The sequence below is a fragment of the Hylobates moloch genome, unplaced genomic scaffold (genome assembly GCF_009828535.3).
Source record: "Hylobates moloch isolate HMO894 unplaced genomic scaffold, HMol_V3 SCAFFOLD_10, whole genome shotgun sequence".
Classification (NCBI taxonomy): Eukaryota; Metazoa; Chordata; class Mammalia; order Primates; family Hylobatidae; genus Hylobates; species Hylobates moloch.
The window spans coordinates 57689238-57715846 of record NW_026652285.1 but is presented as its reverse complement, the minus strand read 5'-3'; the positions used below and the strand labels follow the sequence as shown (position 1 = coordinate 57715846).

General features: G+C 41.5%; 1 protein-coding gene across 1 annotated transcript in view; it reads right to left on the bottom strand.

Annotated features, from left to right (window-relative positions):
* The window catches only part of NTRK2 (neurotrophic receptor tyrosine kinase 2), a 545280-nt gene extending 518938 nt beyond the window's left edge, over window positions 1-26342 (bottom strand). Inside the window, exon 1 of the mRNA XM_058445160.1 lies at window positions 26337-26342. The gene's annotated coding sequence lies outside the window, so the exon portion shown is untranslated. The remainder of the gene's footprint in view (window positions 1-26336) is intronic.
* Window positions 26343-26609: the final 267 nt, after the last annotated feature.

The following is a 26609-nucleotide window of genomic DNA, read 5'->3' as shown; positions in this document are numbered from 1 at the left end:
ATCCTATCCCAGCAATCTTTCCTCCTCACTACATATGTCTGTATGTACATGTAGCTATAGATATGGATATAGATAGACATGACTAACTATAGATATCAGCTTCTCATATCTGCCTTTATATCCTCTTTGTCATCTTTCTGGTACCCTCATTGATTAGTTAAATCTTTTACATATACTTACTCTATATTTGTATGAAAATTGTGTCTTTTAAGTTTTTTTTATTTTTACTATTTTTTAGAGACAGGCTCTTGCTCTGTTGCCCAGGCTGGAGTGCAGTGATGCGATCATAGCTCACTATAACCGCTAATTCCTAGGCTCATGCAATCCTCCTGCCTCAGCCTCTCAACTAGCTGGAACTACAGGTGTGTGTTACCATGCCCACCATGCCTGGCTAATTTTTTTTTTTTTTTTTTTGTAGAGACAGGGTCTGGTTATGTTGCCCAGACTTGTCTTGAACTCCTGGCCTCAAGTGATCCTCCTGCCTCATCTCGAAAAATGCTGGGATTACAGGCATGAGCCACTCTGCCAGCCTTTTAACTTTTTAAAATATCAACAGCGCATCTTGTCAGCTTATATGAAAAGAGGCATAGACAGATAGAGAATTAATGAAGAGCTTTAACAGGTAATGCTGCAAATGTGATTCTCTCTAAAGTAAATGCAGCTCATCTCAACAGCCTGAATGACTCTGCCCCAATACAGAAATCTCACAATCTGCCTTATTTTTACATGCAAACCATCTACAGGAAAGAGATCTAGAGAAGAGTTATCCTGCTCCTCCATCAGCCCCAGTCTCACCTCCTCTAAGCCAAGAACCTGTAAGGCCAAGCCCTCCCCGCCCTTGCCCTGAATTCCTCCACGCTCTCCTGACATAGGAGCAACAAAACTCTTTCTCCTTAATTCCTCTAAGATACAGTTAGAATCTTCAAAGTAATAGTTTATTGCTGGATGCAGTGGCTCACACCTGTAATACCAGCACTTTGGAAGGCTGAAGCAAGAGAATCACTTGAGCCCGGGATTTCAAGACTATCCTAGACAATGTGATGAAATCCTGTCTCTACAAAAAATTTAAAAATTAGCCCAGTATGGTGGCATGTGCCTGTGGTCCCAGCTGCTCAGGAGGCTGAGGGAGGAGGATCACTTGAGCCCAGGAGGTTGAGGCTGCAGTGAGCCACGTTCATGTAACTGCACTCCAGCCTGAATGGCAGAACAAGACCCTGTCTCAGAAACAAAAACAACAAAACAAAGTAATGGTTTACTCTAAAGCCAGAAGTAAACAAAGGCATAAAAGCAGATTACCTGCAGAGGATGCTGTCAAAGTTCAATGACGCCAGCCCGAGCTCCTCAGATCTGGCTCATATGCACGTGGGCTGACACTCTACAGGGACAGGTACAAGGGCCAAGAGCAAAAGAAGGTAGCCCTGATGTGCATGGCTACACTGGGCCAGGCTACTGCCTGGTGTCTGTAAGTGCTCTTTTGTAGAAGAGAGTGAAGTGCGAGGATTTTAGAAAGTGTATTTAGATAATCAGAGGCTTAAACTACTTTGGACAATGGAGGCAGAGCCAGGGATCTACAGGCTTTGGGAATGGGATGGTTGCTGACCTGACAGCTCCACCTTCCCTCCTCCAGGACTCTCCATCCATTAGCCCACCATAATATACTCCTATGCATTTGAACTCTATCAAAAAACATACATCAAATAGTAAATGAATTGGGAGGAAATAATATAAATGATTTTTGTGGCATATTCACTAATTGCTTTCATTTTATAGAGTCTCCACAGCTTTCTGACGACTCATTTTAATAAATAGGTGAAGAAAAAAAAGTTTTTTGTTGTTTTGTTTTGTTTTTGAGGTGGAGTCTTGCTCTGTCACCCAGGCTAGAGTGCAGTGGCTTACTGCAGCCTCCGCCTCCAGGGTTCAAGTGATTCTTCTGCCTCAGCCTCCCGAGTAGCTGGGATTACAGGCGCCCACCACCAAGCCTGGCTAATTTTTGTATATTTAGTAGAGATGGGATTTCACCATCTTGACCAGGCTGGTCTTGAACTCTTGACCTCGTGATCCACTCTCGCCTGGCCTCCCAAAGTGCTGGGATTACAGGTGTGAGCCACCGTGCCTGGCCAGAAAGATTTTTTTTTTTTTGAAGGGACAGAGACATCTTCATGTTTACTGTCACCCGTGGTACTTCCCACGTGGACCAATTTAAATCAGAGTCCTGACCATTGCTCTGTACCTTTAAATCCTCCTCCCTCAAAGTCATCTCACAAACATAAAATGAGGCTGTCTGTCCTTAATTATTTTCATCCAGATTTGTTACAACCCAGCTCACTTGCCCTACTTAAAACGCTTCTTGTCTGGGTGTTTCTGTGAGCTTATCTGCAAGCGTTCCTCTCAACTGACAGCACAGCAGTGAAGAATTTCAAATTAGTGACAAAACATAGTTGAAAAGGCAAAACTGCAGGCTCTCAATGTGGAAAAAAAGCCATCTACATCTACCCACGTGGTTTATTAAAATTCTATTTGTCTTTGAAATAATTCCTGTTTGGAAAAGTACACAATATATAGTGTATTCAAAAGGTATTTTAAATGCATTTATAGATATGGGAACATATATTTTATAAATGCATAAATTGTATGTGTATAATATGTGTGTGTATTATATAAAGTCCAGTCCGCTACAACACACAGTATGTCCTCTCACAATCAGAATGATGCCCATTGCTCTGAACCATGAGTAAGTGACAGATCATATGGACACACTTGGCCAGTGGCGATTTACGCCCCATACTGTGCACTCTCTCAAGCAGTGAGCACTCTAAGTTGTGTATGTTCTGTCATGCATGTTGTTTACTTTCCTGTGTCTCTTTTTCTTCCATGTGTTTGTATTCTGGTGAGTGATTTTTATCCACTCTGGCTGATAAAACTTGTATAGGTCATTCAAGATGTGGAAATGCAAATTTTATGGCAACTGAAGGAGTTTTCAAGAAAATGGTCAAGAAGACATTAGGAAACAGGGTCCCAAAACCCATTAAGGTCTCACCAAGGCTTTTTCTATTTAGTCAAAACTAAGGTTTAACTTTTATTACAAAATCAAAAAGCTATAAGCAGATGTGTTTTCCAAATCAGATACTCTCAGTACTGGATCAAAATAGAAAAAAGTTTTTCCCACATTGGGGACTGCAAAGAAAGGTATCTATGCAATTGCCAACTACAATTCTAATTTAAGATACGCTGTATGTGTGAAGTCACAGAATTTTTCCTTGATTAGCTCAATCTCATTACCAAATCCTCACGACCTGCGTACACTTTGCCCTGTGATTGCAACCACCCCCCCTTGTGTAGCTTGTGCTGGGTAATATCTTTTTGGCATGATGTGTGTACTGGACTTGCTCACTGAGTTAATCAACAATTGTGTTTTAATATTTTCTGTTTATTGAACTTGGATTTCAGAGCACAGTTTACCTTTAGATATGTGCATGCTCTAGCAAATCATCAAACTTGAAGTAAATATTACTCTTCTCCTTTCTAATTGCTTACTTAGCAACTTTCTCTTCTTACACCAAGGGTAATTTGCACAGAAAATCAGGTACATATGTGCATTTAAAATGCACATCAAAATATTTCATAAAGAGCCAGCATTATAATTCGCCAAAGTTTTCTTTTTCCCCTTTTGATGAAGAAAGCAAGCCAAACACCCGTTCACTTCTGGACTGGAGATCATCAGCCAGCACAGCCTTGCTACTAAAAGATTAACTGAGCCTGCTTGTTTAGATAGTCTCTTAAGGTCATTAACAATGTTCTCTTTGACCAAGTTTTTTTCTCTTATGCTGTTTTGTGGGTCCCCTCTGAAGCACTGGACACTATTAGAATCTCCCTTCTCCCTCTACTTCCCAGACACTGCCATGTTCTGATCCCCTCTGACATCCCTATCTGCTCCTTCTCAGCATTTCCCCAAGAGATCCCTCTTTCTTCTGTTGGCATCTTAAATCTAGATGCTCCCTGAAAGAGAGAGCATTAATGGCCCAGTTATTCACCCCACGTTTATCCGTACTCTTTGCCATATGACTTTGAAGTTCCTCTCACTGAAAAACGGGAGTATATTTCCCTGATCCTCAACTTCGGGTTCAGGCATGTGACTTCTTTAGACAAATGGAAAGTTAGTGGGCATGACATGATCAAATGCTCTCGAGTGATTGTGCTTGCCCTCTCCTGCCTCTGCCATTGCCATGAGAAGAACATGCCCAGACTAGCCCATTGAATCCAGAAGAGTCAACCTGCTGGTGGCAAGAAAAGGATGAGAGGCACCAGAAGCAGAGCTCACCCAGAATCAGCTGACTGCAGATCCACGGAACATAAATGATTGCTGCTGTCAGTCACTCAGTCATGAGCTGGTTTGTTATGCAGCATTGTTGGGGGCATAACTAACTGACAGACTCCCTGAGAGTCTGTTGCCCTTGCTTACCAAACTTGGCTAATTTCTGATGGCTTAGAGGCTAAACTGACCTATCATATTGTATGGAGCACCCTTCATGCAACTAACTCCATCTTAGGAAAAGACTCCATTTTACATTTCGTAGGGCACCTTGCCAACAAGGATAAGATGTTTTGCCTGAGAAATAAAAATAAAGACTATATTCAACCACATAAAGACACAAACAAGTACACACTTCCACCATCAGTTCTCCCCAGAGGACTCTGTGACCATCAAAGAGCTGGCCTTTAGCAGCTAGAATCAGCCATCTTAACTGACAACTGTCCCACCGTCACTCATGGTAAGAACTTGGCATTTGCCTACAAAGGCTGTGCCACATCAAAGACTTCCCTGCAAGACCAACTGGCCCAAACAAAGACTACTTTTGTCTTCTTTGCTCTCCCTAGACTGGTTCATTAACCCTTTCTCCTATCTCTTTTTCTCTTGATGTTAAATGTTTGTTGTGGAATGTTTAATCTATAACACTTATATATTGATTAAGTGTACTATTATGTATGGTTTGCAATATTGGCTAACTTGTGGTGTGGCTTGAACCTGTGTGCCCACAGCTCTGACTGCTGAGTGAACAGAGAGTACTAAGAGAATTGCCTCCTTGGGAACTCTATGTAGCTCATGGCTTTTGCAAATGAAATACCATCAGTAAAAGTCTGACATTGTGGAAAGACACAAACATGCATAGACCTGCTATCTCTAACCTTGTACTGCTCATGACACATATAATAATAAATAAAATTGAATGATAATAAATAAAATTATTATTACTAATAGATAAAAGTAACTAATAAAATAATAATACATGATAAATAAATAAGAGCTAGCATTTTTTAAGTTCCTACTATGTTTAAGGGTCATGCTAAGAGCTTTACATGTGTAATGTCTAAACTTATGATTTTCCAAAATGAGGAGATACAATTATGCCCAATTATAAAAGAGGAAACTGAGACTCGGTGAGGTAACATGACTTGCCCAGGTTCTCCAACTAAGGAAAGGCTCCCCAGCATGTGTACCAGGTCTGTCTCACTTCCACACACCAGGGCAAACTCTGAAAGCCACTTATTCCCTGAATTCATCCAAAGCAGCTTTACCTTTATCTGCTTTCTCTGTTGGCATTTCACATACTTTTTTTTTTAACCTAAGTGTCTCATTATTAAAAAGGAAACTTTGAAAACCATTGCCATACTCCATGCTGTCTTGTGACTCCTACCACAGCCAACCATGGACTGAGAGGGTAGTGAAACATCAACAAAGTCATCTTGAACCAAAGGCTCTGCCCCTGGAGTTCAGTCACACCACATAGCCTGTACCCACCCTGACAAAGATGGCACCTCTGATCTCATGGCAGCCTTCGATTCCGGAAAGATGTTTTGGAACTTCAGGACTCTAAGCACCTTGGTCCGCAGAAACAGAGGATATGCTCCGGGTGTCTAACCACTTCCCTGTAACTGTACGAATGTTGGTTTTGTTTTTTTATGAATAGTGGGTGATGTGCAGGAATTGGCTTCCCATAGTGAAGTCCTCCTGTACCAGGCACAGTTTGATCAGAGAAACAGAAACCACTGTTTCCAGCAGAAAGTGATTTCATATCAGAAGTTGGGTGTTTTCAGACTACTGAAAGGAAGATAAGAGTGATAGGAGGCAGATGAGTTGTTGCCTGGGCCAGGATTGGGGCGGATTGATTGCCAAGGGGCACAGAGAAACAATATGATGGTGTTTGCCTAATTGTACATATCTGTCAAAATTCATCAAATCAGGCCAGGCACCGTGGCTCATGCCCATAATCCCAGCACTTTGGGAGGCCAAGGCGGGAGGATCACTTGAGGAAAGAAATTCAAGACCAGCCTGAGCAACACAAGAAGACTCTGTCTCTACAAAAAAATGAAAAAAAAAATTACCCAAACATGATAGCATACACCTGTAGTCCCAGCTACTCTGGAGGCTGAGGTAGAAGGATCACTTTAGCCCAGGAGTTCAAGGCTGAAGTGAGCTATGATCATACCACTGCACACCAGCCTCGGTGATAGAAACTGTCTCTTAAGATATATATATACACACACACGCATACACATACACACACACACATATATATCTATATACACATACATATATATGTATATCTATATTGGCCGGGTGTGGTGGCTCATGCCTATAATCCGAGCACTTTGGGAGGCCAAGGTGGGCAGATCTCCAGAGGTCAGAAGTTTGAGACCAGCCTGGCCAACATGGTGAAACTCCGTCTCTACTAAAAACACAAAAATTAGCTGGGTGTGGTGGTGGGCGCCTGTAATCCCAGCTATTCGGGAGGCTGAGGCAAGAGAATCCCTTGAACCCAGGAGGTGGAGGTTGCAGTGAGCCGAGACTGTGCCACTGCACTCCAGCCTGGGCAACAAGAGCAAAACTCCGCCTCAAAAAAATAATAATAAAAATCATCAAAGTGTGTACTTACAATGAGTAAACTTGTTGTGTGTAAATTACACCTTGGTAAAGTTGTTTTTTTTTTTTTTTTAATGTTGCCAAAGGCTGGAGAATGAAAATCAGGACTACCACAGACAGTTAGATGACTACTACCTGCAGCATACAGGAACCAGGGGAAAACAAAACAAAACAAACAAACAAACAAAAACCTCTTCACTATTGACTCTACCAAAAGCCCTGAGGCAGGCAAATGTCAGGGGAAACCAAAGGCTGCTGTGCGAATTCATGTCTGGCATCACTGGCAGAGAAGAATGAAGCTTCTACCTGTCTCCCATTGCCCAGCTCCTCATCAACACATCTCAAATGCAGAATTTAATTTGCTTCCAGAATTTGGTGGCATGGGATTGTAGGAAGTATGTTTTCCAGGCTCCCAACCTTTGTACCACGACCGTAAAGCAAATATTGCAATAAAGCAAGTGACATAAATTTTTTGGTTTCCCAATGCATATAAAAGTTGTTTACACTATAGTCTATTAATGTGAAATAACCTATGGCTAAAAAAGTATATAACCTAATTAAACAATACTTTATTATTAAAAGATGCTAGCAATCATCTGAGTCTTCAGCGAGCGATAATCTTTTTCCTGGTGGGAGTCTTGCCTTGATGTTGGTGGTTGATGATCATGGTACTGGTTGCTGAAGGTTGGGGTGGCTGTGGCAGTTTCTTAAAATAGGACAATAATGCTTCCACATCCATTGACTCTTCTTTTCATGAAAGATTTCTCTGTAGCATGTGATGCTGTTTGATAACATTTTACCCACAGTAGAACGTCTTTTAAAATTAGTCAATCCTCTCAAATCCTGCCGCTGCTTTATCACCTAAGTTTATATAATATCCTGAGTTCTTTGTTGTCATTTCAACAATGTTCATGGCATCTTCACCAACAGCAGATTCCAACTCAAGAAACTACTTTCTTTGCTTACCCATCAGAAACAACTTATCTGTTCAAGTTTTATTATGAGATTGCAGCAATTTAGTCGTATCTTCAAGCTCCACTTCTAATTCGAGTTCTCTATGTCCACCACTTCTGCAGTCACTCCTCCACTGATGTTTCAAACCCCTCAAAGTCATACATAAGAGTCAAAATCCATTCTCCCAAACTTCTATTAATGTTGATATTTTGACCTCCTCTCATGAATTACAAGTGTTCCTAATGGCATCTAAAACAGCTAATCCCTTCCAGAAGGTTTTCTATTTACTTTTCCCAGATCCATCAAAAGAAGCACTGTCTATGACAGATATAGCTGTAAGGGCCTTAAGAAATGTATTTCTTGGCTGGGCACAGTGGCTCACACCTGTAATCCCAGCACTCTAGGGGGCTGAGGGGGGGCGGATCACCTGAAGTCAGGAGTTCGAGACTAGCCTGGCCAACATGGTGAAACCCTGTCTCTACTAAAATACCAAAAAAAAAAAAAAAAAAAAAAAATCATCTGGGTGTGGTAGTGCATGTCTGTGATCCCAGCTACTCGGGAGGCTGAGGCAGGGGAATCGCTTGAACCTGGGAGGCAGAGGTTGCAGTGAGCCGAGATCTTGCCACTGCACTCCAGCCTGGGCAACAGAGTAAGATTCCGTCTCAAAAAAAAAAAAAAAAAAAAAAAAAAAAAAAAAAAAAAAAAATGTATTTCTTAAATACATTTGAAAGTCAAAATTAGTATTCAATCCATGGGCTGCAGAATGGACATGTGTAAGCATGTGTGAAAACAACATAAATCTCCTTGTCCATCTCCATCAGTGCTCTTGGATGACTAGGTGCATGGTCATTGAGTAATAATATTTTGAAAGAAATCTTTTTTTCTGAGCAGCAAATCTCACCAATGGGCTTAAAATATTCAGGAAACCATGCTATAAATAGATCTGCTTTCATCCAGGCTTTGTTGTTCCATTTATAGAGCACAGGCAAAGTAGATTTAGCCTAATTCTCAAGGACCCTAGGATTTTCAGAATGGTAAATGAGCACTGACTTACAGTCACAGGCTGCAATAGTCCCTAACAAATGATTCAGCCCATCCTAGGAACCTTCGAAGCCAGGCATTGACTTCTCCTCTCCAGCTATGAAAGTCTTAGATTACATCTTCTTTCAATGGAAGGCTGTTTTATTTACTTTGAAAATCTGTTTTGTGTACCCACCTTCATCAGTGATCGTAGACATTCTGGATAACTTGCTGCAGCTTCTACGTCAGCATTTGCTGCCTCACCTTGCACTTTTATGTTAAGATGGCTTCTTTCCTTAAACCTCATGAACCAACTTCTGCTGGCTTCCAACTTTTCTTCTACAGCTTCCACACCTCTCTCAGACTTCGCAGAATTGAAGAGTTGGGGCCTCACTCCAGATTAGGCTTTGGCTTAGAGGAATGTTGGGACTGGTTTGATCTTCTCTCCAGACCACTGCAACTTTCTCCCTATCAGCAATAAGGCTGTTTTGCTTTTTATCATTGATGCTTTCACTGGAGTAACATCTTTAATTTTCTTCAAGAACTTTTCCTTTGCATTCACAACTTACCTGTTACGTGCAAGAGGCCTAGCTTTTATCGTATCTTGACTTTTGACATACCTTCTTTGCTAAGTTTAATCATTTCTAGCTTTTGATTTAAAGTGAGAGACATGTGACTAGAACTCTTAGAGGCCATTGTAGGGTTACTAATTGGCCTAATTTCAATATTATTATATCTCAGGAAATTGAGGAAATTGGGAGGCCCAAGGAGACATAGAGAAACAGAGACAGAGGAACAAGTGGTTGGTAAAGCACTCAAAACACACACAACGTTTATTAAGTTTGCCATCTTATATAGGCATGGCTTGTGGTGCCCCAAAACAGTTACAACAGTAATATCAAAGATCCCTGATCAGAGATCACCATAACAGATATAATAAGTGAAGTATTGGGAGAATTTCTAAACTATGACACAGAGACACAAAGTGGGCACATGTTGGTGGAAAAATGTCACAAGGATTACGTGAGTCCTGGAGTTCAAGACCAGCATGGGCAACATAGCAAGACCCTGTCTCAAAAAAAATGGCACCAATAGATAGACTTGCCCAACACAGCATTGCCACAAACCTTCAATTTGGGAAAAAAAAAAAAAAAGGCAATATCTGCAAAGTACAATAAAACAAAGTTTCAATACAACAAGATATGCCTGCATACAGGAACGCCTAAAAGCAGAGTCAGAGAGAAGGACTGAAATACAGTAGTTTATTTGGGAGATGTATTAGTTTCCCATTGCTGCTGTAAAAAATTACTGCAAACGTAGTGGCATTTTGTTAGAATAGCCCTATGAAACTAATATATGGAGGTAAAATCAAGGTGATGGCAGTGCTGCCTTCCTTCTGGAGGATTTAAGGAAGAATTCATCCCTCGCCTTTTTCAGCTTTTGTTGCTTGCATTCCTTGGCTCATGGCTGCATCACTCTGACCTCTGTTTCTATTGTCACATCTCTTGCTCTGACTCTCCTGCCTCCTTCTTAAATGGACTCTTGTGATTACATAGGGCCAAGCTGGATAATCTATATCCTTAACTTAGTCACATCTGAAAAATCCCTTTGCCACATTAACATATTCGCAGGTTCTGAGGATTCATATGAGAACATCTTAGGGATCCAATATTCTCCCTTCCACACAGCGTAATGAAAGGCCACAACTGGGAACAGATCAATTCTGCCAAAACCTCCCAATCCACACACTGAGAGCTCCCAGAGTAGCCCATCTGAGCAAAGGGCTGCTGGAGCATTTATTTTCAGGCTTCCACCTCCTTTGAGAGCTGGTCCTAGGAGAACTGACCTTTCCTCACTGCTGGGCTGTTTTCATGCTGGTTGAGTGGTGATATGGTTTGGATCTATGTCCCCCACAAATCTCATGTTGAATTGTAATCCCCAGTGTTGAAAGTGGGGGCTGTGGGACGTGACTGGATCATCGGGTGGTTTCTCATGAATGGTTTTAGCACCATCTCCATTGGTGCTGTTCTCAGTACAGTGAGTTTTCACAAGATCTGGTTGTTTAAAATTGTGTAGCACCTCCCCCCCTGTTTTGCCCCTGCTCCCAGCCACGGGAAGTGCCAGCTCCCCACTTTGCCTTCCACCATGATTGTAAATTTCCTGAAGGCTCCCCAGAAGCCAAGCAGATGCCAGCATCATGCTTCCTGTACAGCCTGCAGAACCATGAGCAATTAAACCTTTTTTCTTTATAAATTACCCAGTCTCAGGTATTTCTTTATAGCAATGCAAGAATGGACTAACAGAAGTGGGCTGCATGACATCAGAGAAGGCCCAGGCATGTGCTTGAGGTGGAACATTGTCAAGCTTACCCACAACTGCTCGCTGAAACTACAGATGAAATCATAGATGGGCCAATGGAATGTGATGTGGGACATGAGAGGCATCTGCTACAAGGAGACAGCCTAATTCTGCTTGCCAAGAATGCACATTTTATCCAGCATACCAATCCCTGGCAACTGCTTAGAATTTGATATTTGATTTTGAGTAGCAACTCTAGCCTATTTCTAATATGCTACTCCAAACAATATGCCTCCTGTTCAACATTTAGATTTATGAAGTAGTTATCTAACAGGGCTGTATTATTAAATGCAGAGGACAAGGCTTCCCATGTGGTTAGGGGTCAAAGTTGCTCTTAAGGAGAAGGATATTACCAAATGTGATCATCAGGCAGCAAGCGGGTCAGAAAATAAGGTTTTGAAAGGGATCCGCAAAAGAATCACACAGACAAAGACAGTGGCTGTAGCCCACTGGCAGATGAGAAGGACTTTGCTAGGTCAGCCAGAAGGTCTCGGTTAGGTTACATGGTGGTGAGACATGCACTTCACTTCATATAAAATCCTAATTTATTGAAACTCTGTGAAAGAGTCTCAGCCAAAGAAAAGCCAAGATCCAAACCCAGTTTCCCTAATCCTAAATCTCATCGTTTTTCCCCTACTGCAGAATGAGTCCTTTCACTTGTTGATGAGAGTCAGGAGAATGTCCAGGTTTTTCAAAGATGGGTGTGCAGCATCTGGCCCTGTGCTGTCTACTGTTGAAGGGGAAGAGCAGCAGAGGTCTCTAGGTGTTCCAAGAGTCCTCCATGGAGAAGAATGCACCTGGGGAAAGGCAGGCTCCTGGTGACCCAGAGGGAAACACGGACCAGATGAGCAGAGGAGCTGGGTTTTTCTAGGTCTCACTGTGAGCAGGCATCATGTTCCTGCTGCAGACCCTCCTGTAGTGTCTTGGTAAAGGAGCTGAGATGACCTTGGGCTGTTCTTGCTCCATTCTCCAGAGAGAGTTTGCCTCTCAATCTCTCCTTTCCCTAGGTTTTAAAGCTCTCTGGGATTGTGCCTTCCATTAGAGGCCACAATCCTCTTTTCTTCCAACTTCACCCAACCAGATCCAAAGCTATTTATTTTTCTGGATGTGTCCAGAACAGAAGCTCCTGACACTTTGCTAATACTCTGGATGTTTCGACAATTTTTCCTGGCAGCTAGTTTGTCACAGACGTCCAGTGGACTCTTCTCTCCACTATTCCCCACTACCTTCCCTTGACAAAACCTTGGGTGCTTTAAATGAGTCATGCAGCCAAGGAGTTCAAGTCCAGCACCGCAGCAACTTCCTTTGCTCAGCCATTCCTCCCTGCTGAGTCCTTCACTGTCTGACTTTCCTTCCTGTCATTTCCAGGGAAGCATTAACCAGTCTTTTGGAAACCCATCTAAATTGAATGGCTCCAGGCTCCATTGGTGGGAAGCAAATTCCATTTTATACAAAACTCTGGTTTATTAAAATTTTGTGAAGAAATCTTCTTCAGTCTAAGAGAGCCATTGTGTACCATCAGTCTTTGTTCAGCCATTAGGACTTGTTCAGTCTCACAGAAACAGATTGAATGAAATATCTTTCCCCATTATTTTTGTTTTTTCTTAATGTGGAATGGAAAATAGTTATCTTGGATCACTATGGACCATGCTGTCTCAAGACCATTACATGCTTGACCCTTGCCATTCATCTCCCAATTCAGACGTACATCCTCAGAGTCCTTCCCTGACCACCAAACAGCCCCCAGTTACCTTGTCACGTTACCCTATTTTATTCTCTCCATAACATTTATCAGGATCTGAAATTGACCCTGTTTGTTATTTACTAGGGCTGTTTTTGTTGTTGTTTGTTAGTTCTTATCTTCCAAGGAACACAAACTCCATGAGCATAGGGACCTTGATTCGTCACTAGTTGGGGGAGTCACCAGGGCTGGCCCCAAATTTCAAGTTCCCCTCTTCTCCATGTGTAGGATTATATGTCCCTTCTCCAATTAAAGTTGAGCACAGCCATGTGGTTTTGATCACATAAAAGCTGGATCAAAACATATGTGTCATTTCCAGGGGGAAGGTTTATGAACTAGTGTGTGATTTGCCAAATAAAGATGAAGTGGCTGCAGAAGCACATGTTCTGATGGAGCCTCCATCATCCTGGGTAAGAGGCTGGTGACAATGATCAGAGCTCCCCAATGGCCCCTACTAAACTTCTAATGTGAATAAACAATATATCTTTGTTGTATTAAGTCATTGAGGTTTGGAGGCTGTTTGTTACTGTACCATACTCTAGCTATCCTGACTGTGTTTCCTAATGCTGCTATAACCAGTAACCCTACTTAGTCACTTAAAAAAAATCACAAATCTATTATCTTACAGTTCTGGAAGTCAGAAGCCCAAAATGAGTCTTATGAGGGTAAAATTAGGGTGTTGATAGGGCTGTGTTTCTTCTGAAATTGTCAAAGGAGAATCTGTTTTCTTGCTATACCAGATTCTAGAGGCCACCTTCATTCCTTAGCTAGTCGGCCCTTACTCCATCCTCAAAGCATATCACTCCAACCTCTGCTTCCATCATCACATCGCCTTCTTTCTGACTCACCCTTTCCTCTAATGAAAACTCTCAGGATTACACTGAGCCCACCTAGATAATCCAGGATAATCTCTACAATCTCAAAGTCCTTAATTTAATCACATCTGCAAAGTCCCTTTTTTCATGCAAGGTGGCACATTAACAGGATATGGGAATTAGGACATGGATATCTTTGTGGGAGAAGGGTGTCATTATTCGGTATACCACACTAACTACTGCAATAGTAAATCCATCACACCAAAAACAGTACCCACCATATTAAAGGCTCTCAGTTAATATTTGGGGAATGAATAAATGAATTAACAGATAAGATAGAACGGAACAGCAGAGCAGAGCACAGCATAGGATGTAAATAGATTTTTTTTTTTTTTTTGTCAACAGCATTTGTAGTCTAGCTACAGCTTTAAAAAAACATGGGTCCTGAAATGCCTCTTTATTTAAAGTTTACCATTTCTTTGTCTAAAAATGATATTGACAGAGTCTAACTTCAACCTTAAAAGAAAATGCTGATTGAAGTTAGCCAAGGGCATAACTTTTTCTAAGTCAAGGTGGTTTGAGTTTTTTTTTTTTTTTTTTTTTTGGCCAGAGGGTAGTTGGTATTTTGTTGTTGTTGTTTGGCTTTGTCTTTCATATTCTTCTTTACTCTGATACTTTGAGAATTTTTCCAGCCAGATCAAGAGAAACACCAGGGCCCTCACACAATCCTAATGTCCAGGATGATGTGGAAGAAAGAACAGAGGACTTTCAGCCAGACATTCCTGGGTTGGAAACTTAGCTACATCATTATTAGTTACATGACTTTGTGCAATTTACTCTGTCTGTGCCCCTTTTTCTTCAACTATGGTGGGGTAAGAATACCACTTCAAACTGTTGCTTAGACAATTCCATAAGACATATACATGGAACTCATGTTTCATAACACTTAGCACAAGGCAAGCACACTCAATGCCAACTTCCCACTTCCCCCTCCTCACCCTCCAGCTTCCCATGCCCTTACAACACAGAGAGTTCAGTGTGTGCTATTTAAAACTATCTCTTTCTCTGCTGTCTACATCTCAGGAGTCAGGAGGGATGGCTGTTTCCTGAAGAAGAGCTCTGTCCCTCTCTGAGATAATGTTCAGGAAGCCATTACCACATCATATTCTGTAGTTACACTCAAGGCATTCTTTAATCATCATCATCGTAGCTAACATTTTTTGAACGTTTGTGGCAAGAATTGTTCTAAAATATCCTGTATGTATAACTTAATATGCACAACAACCCTATGAAGTATGTATTATTATTATTTCTGTTTTACAAATGAAAAACTAAAGGTCAAAAGTGATAAAACTGGAGACAGGTAGAGAGTTAATCTGTGTCCCAAGCCTCCACTCTTGATCACCATGCTAGACTCAGTGAACCTACAGTGTTCTGGAAACCAGGGAAGATGCCTTTTTAGTGAGTCATGGAAAGACTACAGACTAAATGGAGTTTGGAGCTTGGACCTGCTCTGTCTTGCTCCTCCACAGCTCTGCCAGCTGGCCATGAACAAAGCAATGGGTGAGAGGCCCATGAGTAACAAGGGAGTTCAAGTCAAACCAGGGAGGAAAATATTTTAGCATTAAAGAGTGTCTTTTGCATTTGTGCAGAAAACCAAATAAGGTGGCACATAAACACATCTCCTGGAAATCAGAAAGACAGGTTAGAGGAGAAACGAGATGCTAGAGCCTCAATCCAGCCTTTTGGGGGTAGACCATAGTTGCCTTGGGGTCAGAAAACTGCACCTTGGAACTTGAGTTCTATTGCATAATTTGTATTTTCCAAGAGCACGTCTTCTCGCTTTACGTTCTTTGACAAATTTTGTTTAGAAGATGTTGGCCTGTCTCAGCTGACCTAAAGAGTACAGAGGAAAAAGCCTGGACTTGGAAAGAAATGATGTGATTTTGTTAGAGGCTGAGTGTGGTAGCAGCAGAGGGAGTGAGGATGGGAGAGGTGATGCTAGGAAGCATATGACAGTTAACCTGTATATGCCTCCACCTTCTGGGAAGTACCTTGCTAAAGGCCTTCTCAACAGACACCGCGGCTCCCCTGGTGATGGTGGGGGATGGCCCTATTTGAATGAATGGTTGTTCCCTTGTAACCTATTGCAGTTAATGGACACTGTCCTCCAGGTAGGTCTGTTCAATGATATTCTCCACGAGTACATGTGACTTCTGGCTAATGCTAGTGCCAGAAGCCTCTAAAGCCACTGGCCACCTGCCCTAGCTAAATAACACTGAATGCTGACAAATAAAAATGACAGTTGGTTTCATTTAGTAAACTTTCAAAGTGCTTCCTTGGAAGACAAGGCACTGAGGTTGGAAACTTTTAAGGCTACGTGATTATTTCAGTGCCATCCATTTTAGAGTTGCCTCCTCATAAATTACAAACCCGGCAAAGACTACAGACAGTATGAGGAAGCCTAGAGAGTCGCACACGCATTCTAACACACAGGCCAAGGAACAACGACCTCTCCAAAGCACTTTTGATAACAACTTACTTGCCTCACTTCTTGACTCCACTTTCTCTCAGCAAATTATGATCCCCAGCCCTTACATGTATTTGCCGGGAGTCATGCAACTGCACTCTTACTAATTCTTTGCAGTATTTTTGGTATGAACACTATCGTAAATTAAAGATGGGCACATATTCTTCACCATTCTTGCCATTAAGAGGTGGAGTCCAATTCTCCTCCCCTTGAAGCTAAGCTGACTTTAATGACTTGCTTGACCAACAGGATGTGGTGGAAGTGATGTTCTGAGTCTAGATTATAGAAACTTCACAACCTCCATCCAGATGACTCAAAATACACTCCTGGAGCCCTGCACCATAGTGCAAAATATCTGACTACCCTGGTACCGCTGCCTTGCAGGGGAGACCATGTGCAGGCATTCTGATAGACAGCCCCAGCTGAACCCTGCCTTCTAGCATGACTGCCAGGGTGCCTGAGTTGTGAGGGAAACTTGCTTGGAGCCTGCAGAGCAGCCTTTCACCAGCTGAATATCATCAATTAGCTTCATTTGATGGCACAGAGAGGTGAAGAATCACCCAGCTGTATCCTTCCCTAATTCCTGACCCACAGGCTCGTGGAGGAGAGCAAAATGGTCGCTGTTTAAGCTACTGAGTCTTAGAGTGGTTCATTGCACAGCAATAAACAACCAGAACACTATCTAATCAGTTACAAATTCCTAGAAATTAACTACTGTTATCCCACATTGACCTTGACTCTCTTGTCCACCAAATACTTTGCTTCACACTAAGGGCAGACCTAATCGATGCTTCTGGAATAAGTGTATTTGGGTCTATTTCTGCTTTATTAAACAATCAGGAAGAGCCCTCATTTTCGTAGTGAGCAGATTCACTTCAGATACTGAAAAAAAATTGACTTAATTTGTCAATTTCTTCCATGTTTCAGAGATGATTGACATATAAAGTTCACGGGTTTAATATTTCCATTATCATCTTCATAATGACTTCTTACAAGAAGGAACTATGATGTCCATATATGCTCTACTTCACTTACATTATGTGGGGGCATTTAAAAACCAAGTCTAACAGCTGACCACAATACCATAAAGCTAGAAATTATCAACCAAAGAATAGTGAATGCAGCCAATGTACTGTCTGCTTTGGAGAATATATTTCCCTTGGGTCTAATATTTACACCAGCACTGAGCACATTGTAAGCATTCAACAAATGCTAGCCACTATTGGTATTAAAGACTTGTATGTGTATGTATGTATATATATATATATATATATATTTTTTTTTTTTTTTTTTTTGAGAGAAAGAGTCTTGCTCTGTCTCTCAGGCTGGAGTTCAGTGGCTTGATCTTGGCTCATCGTAACCTCCGCCTCCTGGGTTCAAGCAATTCTCCTGTCTCAGCCTCCCAAGTAGCTGGAACCACAGGTGCACGCTACCACACTTGGCTAGTTTTTTGTACTTTTAGTAGAGTTGAGAGTTCTCCATATTGGTCAAGCTGGTCTGGAACTCGTGACCTCAGGTGATCCACTCGCCTTGGCTTCCCAAAGTGCTGGGATTACAGGCGCCTGGCCAAGATATATATAATTTTTAAACCCTGTTTAAAAATTTTTATCTCCTGTTTTAATTCAACAGGAGATAACTAATGCTACTCTGTCGAGTTCAAAAACATACAAAATGTTAAGAAATGTGATGTTTTGCTAACCCTGTGCACCCTCATCAGAAAATAGGTACTATTTCTGGTAGACTTTTTGAAATATTATAAATAGTATGATAACCCCTTCTAATCTCCAACTAGGAATCTAATACAGACTCAGTCTTTTATTTCCGAATGATGAAACCAAGTTCCAAAGAGGAGTAAGGCAATTTGCCCTGGACCACACAGCCAGACCCAGAACCCGTGACTCCTAACTTCCCATCCAGGATTCTGTCCATTCATGCTGCTTCTCTTGAACCAAATCATAATACACCAGCATTGCTGTTGTTTTCAGAAAACAAAGAAGAAAACAAAAAGGTTCTCCTGAACTCTGTTGTTTTTTCTTGGGAAGATGATGGCAGAGCATTGAAATAGACTTTGTACCTGACTTTTACAATGTATCAGATCTAGAACTCAGGCTGTATCTTTTAGGACCTATAGGAACCTCCTATAGGATTTCTTCCAGATGTGCCTTTGGACATCCAGGAAATATTTGAAGCCTAGGTCTCCTATGAATGTTTCTATTGCAGGAAATATAGTTTATGAAAAGAAAGGAAGTGTTGACGGGCAGCTTATATGGGTCATATGTTATACTGTAGATTTGGGCACTACACCAACATATTTTCATCCTCTAGCTGCAGCACTGTATCTCAAAACTTTGAGATTTACAATCCTATTATTGTAAAATCAAATGATATATGCCCAAGTATGAGGTGAGGCCTTTCCCCCTAAATCATCCTTCAAACAAGAAAGATTTTATCAAAGTCCTTTTATTCTATTTCTTAGAAATTAGAAATAATACAAAAATTAGCCAGGTGTGGTGGCAGGCACCCTGTAGTCCTAGCTACTCAGGCAAAGATGGGAGGATCACCTGAGCATGGGAGGCTGCAGTGAGCCGTGATCATGCCACTCCACTCCAGCCTGGGTGATAAAGTGAGACCCTGTCTCAAAAAATAAAAAAAAAAAGCAAATTATCTCATAGTATGGAAGTAATACTTCACTTACCTTACTGTTGGCAAGGCCACATTCGCCTGAAAAATCATATCCAATGGTAGTTTAGTTGCTTAGAGAGGTTACCTTAAGAAGTATATTAGCCAGTATATAGAATAGACCATGATGCAGTAAAAAATTAACCCTGAAATCTCAGAGGCTTAACACATAAAAATTTACCTGTCACTCATACACGTGCCACTGTGGGCCTGGGCAGTCTCCAGGAAGGTGCCCTCCAGGCGGTGACTTACGTTTAAACTTGTGGCCCCACCTCCAACACAAGGCTTTCTTGGTTGCCAACGCAGGAGGGGGGAGAGTTGGGATGTCACACAGGGACTTCTCACTGCCACAGAGAAGCTGACACAGGTGTTTCCAACTGACATTTAATTGGCCAAAATTGCTTGACTATGAGAAGTCAGTGAGTGTGGTCTTGATCTTCCGTGTGCTCAGGAAAGATCTATAGGAAACAGGACCTAATAAGTGCCACGTATTTCCTCATTCATATGGGGTAAATGCTTAATGTAGATTTAGTAATTACATGACTTCACAATGGAAAGGGTTGAAGGTTGTCATAAACAAGCCTCTTAAAGGTCACTTTAAAAAGCAATGCTGGAGGCTGAAACAACTGGATATCCATTTGGGGAAAAATATCTCAACTCTTACTTGAATACATAAAACAAAAATGAATTTGATGTGGGACCTAGATCTAAACTAAAAACTAAAACTATGAAAGTCCTAGAAGAAAACATAGGGGAAAATCTTCAGATTTGGAGTAGGCAAAGATGTCTTAAGAAAATGCACAAACCATAAAATATTGATATATTATAGTTTATCAAAATTTAAAACATATGCTTTATGAAATGTAGCTTTAGGAAAATAAAAAGGCAAGTCAAAGAAGCAAAGAGAATATTCAATATATCTATATTGAGTATATATACATATACATGAATATATATTTTGTAATTCATTAATAATACAATACAAAGCCCAATGTATTTAATCAGCAAAAGATTAAAACAGGCACTTTTTTTTTTTTTTTTTGAGATGGAGTTTTGCTCTTGTTGCTCAGGCTGGAGTGCAATGGTGTGATCTCGGCTCACCGCAGCCTCTGCCTCCCGGGTTCAAGCGATTCTCCTGCCTCAGCCTCCCAAGCAGCTGGGATTACAGGCATGCGCCACCACGCCTGGCTAATTTTGTATTTTTAGTAAAGATGGGGTTTCTCCATGTTGGTCAGACTGGTCTCGAATTCCCGACCCCAGGTGATCCACCCGCCTCGGCCTCCCAAAGTGCTGGGATTACAGGCGTGAGCCATCTCACCCAGCCTCAAATAGACACTTTCTAAGAACATGTGCCAATTTGCAGCAACCTGGATGGAGTTGGAGACCATTATTCTAAGTGAGGTAACTCAGGAATGGAAAACCAAATATTGCATGTTTTCACTTGTAAGTGGGAGCTAAGCTATGCAGTTACAAAGGCATAAGAATAATATAATGGACTTTGGGGGCCAGGCGTGGTAGCTCGCACCTGTAATCCCAGCATTTTGGGAGGCCGAGGCGGGCAGATCACCTGAGGTCAGGAGTTGAAGACCAGCCTGGACAACATGGTGAAAATCTGTCTCTACTAAAAATACAAAAATTAGCTGGGCGTGGTGGCAGGTACCTGTAATCCTAGCTACTCAGGTGGCTGAGCCAAGATAATCGCTTAAACCCGGGAGGCAGATGTTGCAGTGAGCAGAGATCGCGCCACTGCACTCCAGCCTGGACAACAAAGCGAGACTCCATCTCAAAAAAAAAAATGAATGGATTTTGGGTACTCACAGAGAAGGGTCGGAAGCAGATGAGGGATAAAACACTACACACTGGGTACAGTGTCCACTGCTCAGGTGACAGGTGCCCCAAAATCTCGGAAATCACCACTAAAGAACTTATCCACATAACCAAAAACCACCTGTTCCCAAAAAAAATCTACTGAAATAAAATTTTTGTAAAAAAAAGGACAGACGCGGCCAGGCATGGTGGCTCACACCTATAATCCTTGCACTTTGGGAGGCTGAAGTGGGAGGATCACCTGAGGTCAGGAGTTTGAGACCGGCCTGGCCAACTTGGCAAAACCCTGTCTCTACTAAAAATACAAAAATTAGCCAAGCATGGCGTGTGCCTGTAATCTCAGCTATTCGGGAGGTTGAGGCAAGGAGAATTGCTTGAACCTGGGAGGCAGAGGTTGCCGTGAGCTGAGATCACACCACTGCACTCCAGCCTGGATAACAGAAGAAGACTCCATCTCAAAAATAAATAAATAAATAAATAAATAAATAAATAAAGACACACACTACCCAAAACAAACAAATGAACAAACATGTGCCAACACCCAACACACAAAGCAAAGATGTTCAGCATCCTTAGTCACAGGGGAAATGCAAATCTAAACCCTCATGAGATACTACTGCATATATACTAGAAAGGCCAAAATGAGACAGACTGATAATACTAGTTGCTGGAGAGGACAGGAAACAACTCCATCTCTTGCACTTTGTTAGTGATAATCTAAAATGGTATAACTACCTTGAGAAAACAATTTGACACTTTCTTGTAAATTTAAACATATACCTACCATATGACCCAACAATCCCATTCCTAGGTACTCAAGAAAAATAAAAATATATGTTCACCAGGAGACTTATACTTGTATTGTCATAACAGCTTCACTCATAATCCCCCAAACTGGAAACAACTCAAATATCCACCAAAAGTAAATAGATAGGCACATTTCACTTAATCCATATTATGGATTCTATTAAGCAAGAAAAAAAATAATGTACTGACACACATAGCATGACTAGATTTCAAAATTATTGGGCTGAGAGAAAGAAGGCAGACATTAAGAAAACATACATAGGATTCCTTTTATATGATATTCTAGAAAAGAAGAAAGCTAATTTGGAGTGGCAGAAAGCAAACAAGTAGTCAGCGGGGCCCAAGGATGTGGGGACTGACCGCAAGTGGGATTGAGGGAACTTTGGAGATAATGAAAGTTTTCTATTTGTTGACTGTGTTGGTGGCTACAGAAGTGTATGCATTTGTCAAAGCTCACCAAATAATACACTTAAAATGTTTATCCTTTATATAAATTAAATTACATTTCAATAAAGGTAATCTTAAAAAATACTGTAAGACAATATTGTAGCAATCACAAAAATAAATCAGGGTGAATGGAAATACATTTTAAATTATAAAAAAGTACTTTTAATTTAGGATAAGACTACCTGTGGAAACACTATAGATCAATTCCAAAAGTTCTTTCTCTAAACAACTTTAATAGAAATGAATATACTGTATAGTGAAAAACTGAGTTACGTGACAAGCAAATGATTATGTTAAGGACAAAACAATATGAAGACATTGAATAAACGGAAATGGGAAAAACACTATTTCTAAATTAATACATAATTCTTAACATGTGATATGAAAATTCCATTGCATCAGTCAGATTCTAATCAGAAAATAGAAACCACTTGAATATTTTATTTATTTGAAGACAGGGTCTTGCTCTGTCACCCGGGCTGGGTGCCATCATGACTCACTGCAAACTCCTGGGTTCAAGCAATCCTCTCGCCTCAGCCTCTTGAGCAGCTGAGACTAAAGGAAATTGCCACCATGCACAGCTCATTTTTCCTTTAATTTTTAGTAGGGACGAGGTCTCACTATGTTGCTGAGGCTGGTCTTGAACTATTCAGTTCAAGGGATCCTCTTGGCTAGGCCTCCCAAAGTGCTGGGATTACAGGCATGAGCCACCGCTCCCAGCCACTTGAGTATTTTAAGCAGAGGGCCTTTAATCCAGGCAATTATTTACACAAGTGATGGAAGGCTGGGCCGAGCAGAGGATGAGAAGACTAAGAGGTGACAGTGCAATAGGAAGTTGAACCATTTTCCTTTTTGCTGTCATTGAATAATGTAACCAGAGCCCACGGAGTGAGCTCAGCCCTCACTGACGTGGGGACAGAACAATTACTGAAGTGCCGATATTCCCAGTAGCCCCTCTTCCCCCAGTCAACAGCAGAAAGAGGCAGCACCCAGAGGTAAAGCTTGCAGGCCACAGGGGCCAGAGTAGACAAGCAGGTGTGAGCACTGCAGGCCCAGGCAGGATGCAGGTGAGCAGCTGGATGGTGACAGCTGTCCTCCATCTGCAGCCTTCCCCGGAGCACTCCAGCCCTCACACTTGCCTGATTTTCAGTCTGTAGAGATTTGAACTCCAGAAACCGACTGTGCAGACTGTATGCTAGCTGGCTGTTGCCAGATCTGGGGTCCAGGTGTATGTGGTTTAATGGGTCAATAATGGTTTTTTAAAAGAGGAGATTTCACATAGAAATTCAGATTTCTGACTTCCTCAGCAAATCCAGATCTGAAGAGACACTGCCATTGTCTGCTGGAGCTGAGGCATAGCTGCCCCTTTGGCAGGAAATGCGTCCTCCACTTGCCTCTGCCTTCAGCACTCCCTGTTGTTACATCCTGCCTGCTCCATCCTCCTCTGGCCTCTGTCTTACTTACCCTGTTTATAGTTTTGAGCATCCTGCGCCTTCAAACATGTTGACCGAGACAGGGACGTAAGCACTGCTCTGCAAACATCTAGATGGTTAATACTATCCTCTCGGTCATTCCACCCATCCATTCCCACCAATGAATACCACTCACGTCTCTCACTGTCAAAGTCTTTGGCACATAGTTCCAAAGTCAGGGAAATATGAATGAGTCCGTGGACAGGAAATCCCCTTGCTTGGCACCAGGCATACAGTCAGCACTAGGTAAAGATCAGTTCTCCTCTGTTTTTCCCTTTGCAGAACTAACTGTGCCTTTGGCAGGTAACCCTCTGTTTGGCCTTCTGAGATCAGCCATGAGCAGGCCAAACACTAATAAGCTCTAAGGCCATACACTTTAATATGACATTTCTAAGTAAAACCAACTTCAAATGACTGGAAAAGTTAAAGAGCTTTGGACGACATCCACTAAATCCCAAAGGCCAAAATGAAAGGGGAGCTGTCGTGCTGAAGTTTGTCAGTATGAAGCAAAGAACATAACTTTCTAATCAGAGAGTAAATAGTTTTATTATCTCTTAGAGTTTCTCCTGCAAGGATATATGGTAAATACGTCTTGTTGGCTTCACTGTGTGACTTCGGGGCCTAATTTGGTTGACAAAATCCTTGAAGCAAATGAAAGCTGGAAGAAGTCATACATAAAGTCAGGAAATAGCTTTGGGAGAAGCCAGGGCCTCAGGTTCACTTCTGGGAATTCTGCCTCTTGTCTCCTGAAGTGCAGAGGTTCCAGGGCTGGTCCAGCCTACAGACATGGAATCAGAACTGCCTGGACTTGGAGGGAACCCAGCTGGAAACACATACATTTGTGGCTCTACCCTAGAGTTTCTAGACTCAACTGAGCCCTCTCCTATCTTCATTCCAAAAGTTCCTAGCAACCTGGTCAGCATATAGCCAAAACAATTTCTTTCTTCACTGTATGTACGTAACTGAATGATATTTCCAAATCTCGGGGGTCATTCTCAGCCAAAGCATACCAACAGCTTTATTTAATATTTTATGTAAACAGTTAATAAGCTAAGTTCTTTAACTATTATTCTATTTATGAAAGTGCATCTTGAAAGAAATCTTTTGTCCAAGCCAAGATGCAGGATAGAGTTTTCTGTATGGGGACAAACTTCCCTTTTGTAGACAAAGTTTTCTTTCTGATTACCTTTTCCATCCATCCATTCATCTGACCATGCCTTTCTACACTATCAGTAAAGTTTCTTGACTGCCTCTGGATAAGCTGTCACTGTTAACAAGAAGATAGGCAAAAGAATAAACTCACGGCCAGGCGCGGTGGCTCACGCTTGTAATCCCAGCACTTTGGGAGGCCGAGGCGGGCGGATCACGAGGTCAGGAGATCGAGACCACGGTGAAACCCCGTCTCTACTAAAAATACAAAAAAATTAGCCGGGCATGGTGGCGGGCGCCTGTAGTCCCAGCTACTCGGAGAGGCTGAGGCAGGAGAATGGCGTGAACCCGGGAGGCGGAGCTTGCAGTGAGCCGAGATTGCGCCACTGCACTCCAGCCTGGGCGACAGAGCGAGACTCCGTCTCAAAAAAAAAAAAAAAAAAAAAAAGAATAAACTCACACTCCTTACTATCAGAATAATTCTCATAGAATGAATATTTGCCCTTGATGTATGAGAAATAATAGTCAAAATTGCATCATTACTATGCCAAAAAATCTAGGACAAAGTCAGCATTTTATTATTACATGTTAAATGCTTAGCACAAAAGCTAACACAACCATACTGTTTTCAATTTTGCTATTTATGCTAACATAGTTTGTTATCTATTTTTGTTGTTCCAAATTGCCATTAAATAACACAGGCTGTTCTTCACTGATCTCAATCCCACCTATAGATCGTTAGGCAACTCAGTAAAGTGTAAAAAGACTGCACCTATAAAAAGACTCAGGTTCCAGTCTGATTTTGCCTCTAACAAATTGGGCCTAGGCGAATCATTTAACTATCAGAGGTCAATTTTCTTCTCTGCTAAATGAGAGAGGTAGGTTCTTCATGCATTAAGGGTCATTCCAGCTCTAGGTGTCCGAAGTTTTATCATCAGTGGTCCTTTGTTTCTTCCAGCAGTGTGTATTAATCTCTCCTCTGTGGGTGCCATGCGAGCGACGCAGGATACTAGTGAACCAGACAATTGGATGTGTTCTAGGGGTCTGTACTGCGATGAGGGGAGATAGAATTCCAATGTGTGTGATCCATATGGATGTCTAATTGATGACAGGTGAACCTAGAGGGTCCCCAGTGGCATATGAAAATTGGACATAATCAAGAAGAAAGTCAAGTGTTTATGGAAGCTTCAGGAATACATTTTCTTTTGTCAGAAGCCTTCAAAATATTATAGTTTTTAAATGTAATTTCAGTGGAAGACACTTGAGGAGCTCAATATTGTACATTTAATTACATTTAGCTTCCCTTATAATTACTGATTTAAGCCTAACTTGAAAATGACATCACCAGTGGGGAAGTTAAGTTTTACTGGCCTAGAAATTCAAAGTGTGTTAACTAGGGAGAGGCAGTGATTCCACAACCTTGACTGTACTTTAGAATCACCTGGGGACTTCTTTGAACATACTTAAGCCTGAGCTCTACCCCTGAGAAATTCTGATTTAATAGTTCTTGGAAGGAGCATAGACATCAGGAGATCATTTACATTTTTAAAGCTCTCCCTGTGATTCTAATACACAGCCAAGATTGACAAACACTAAACTAGGAAAAGAACAATGTTTTGATGAAAATTTCAGGTAAATCATAATCCAGGGTGAAGCAGGTGATATTTGACCCATATTACAACCTTGGGTTCTTTGATTCCAAAGCCCTGATTCTCATAAAACACAACCTTTAAACAAACCTAATGCAATAGACTGGAACCATGCTGATTCTATGCAAAAGGCTGTTTTTCTGCCCAAACAATTCCCTGTGGGATTTCTTCAAGTAGCCAGCTCAAAGCTGTGAACTGAAATCACAATTCCATTTAGCATATACATGTATAATACATGCAAC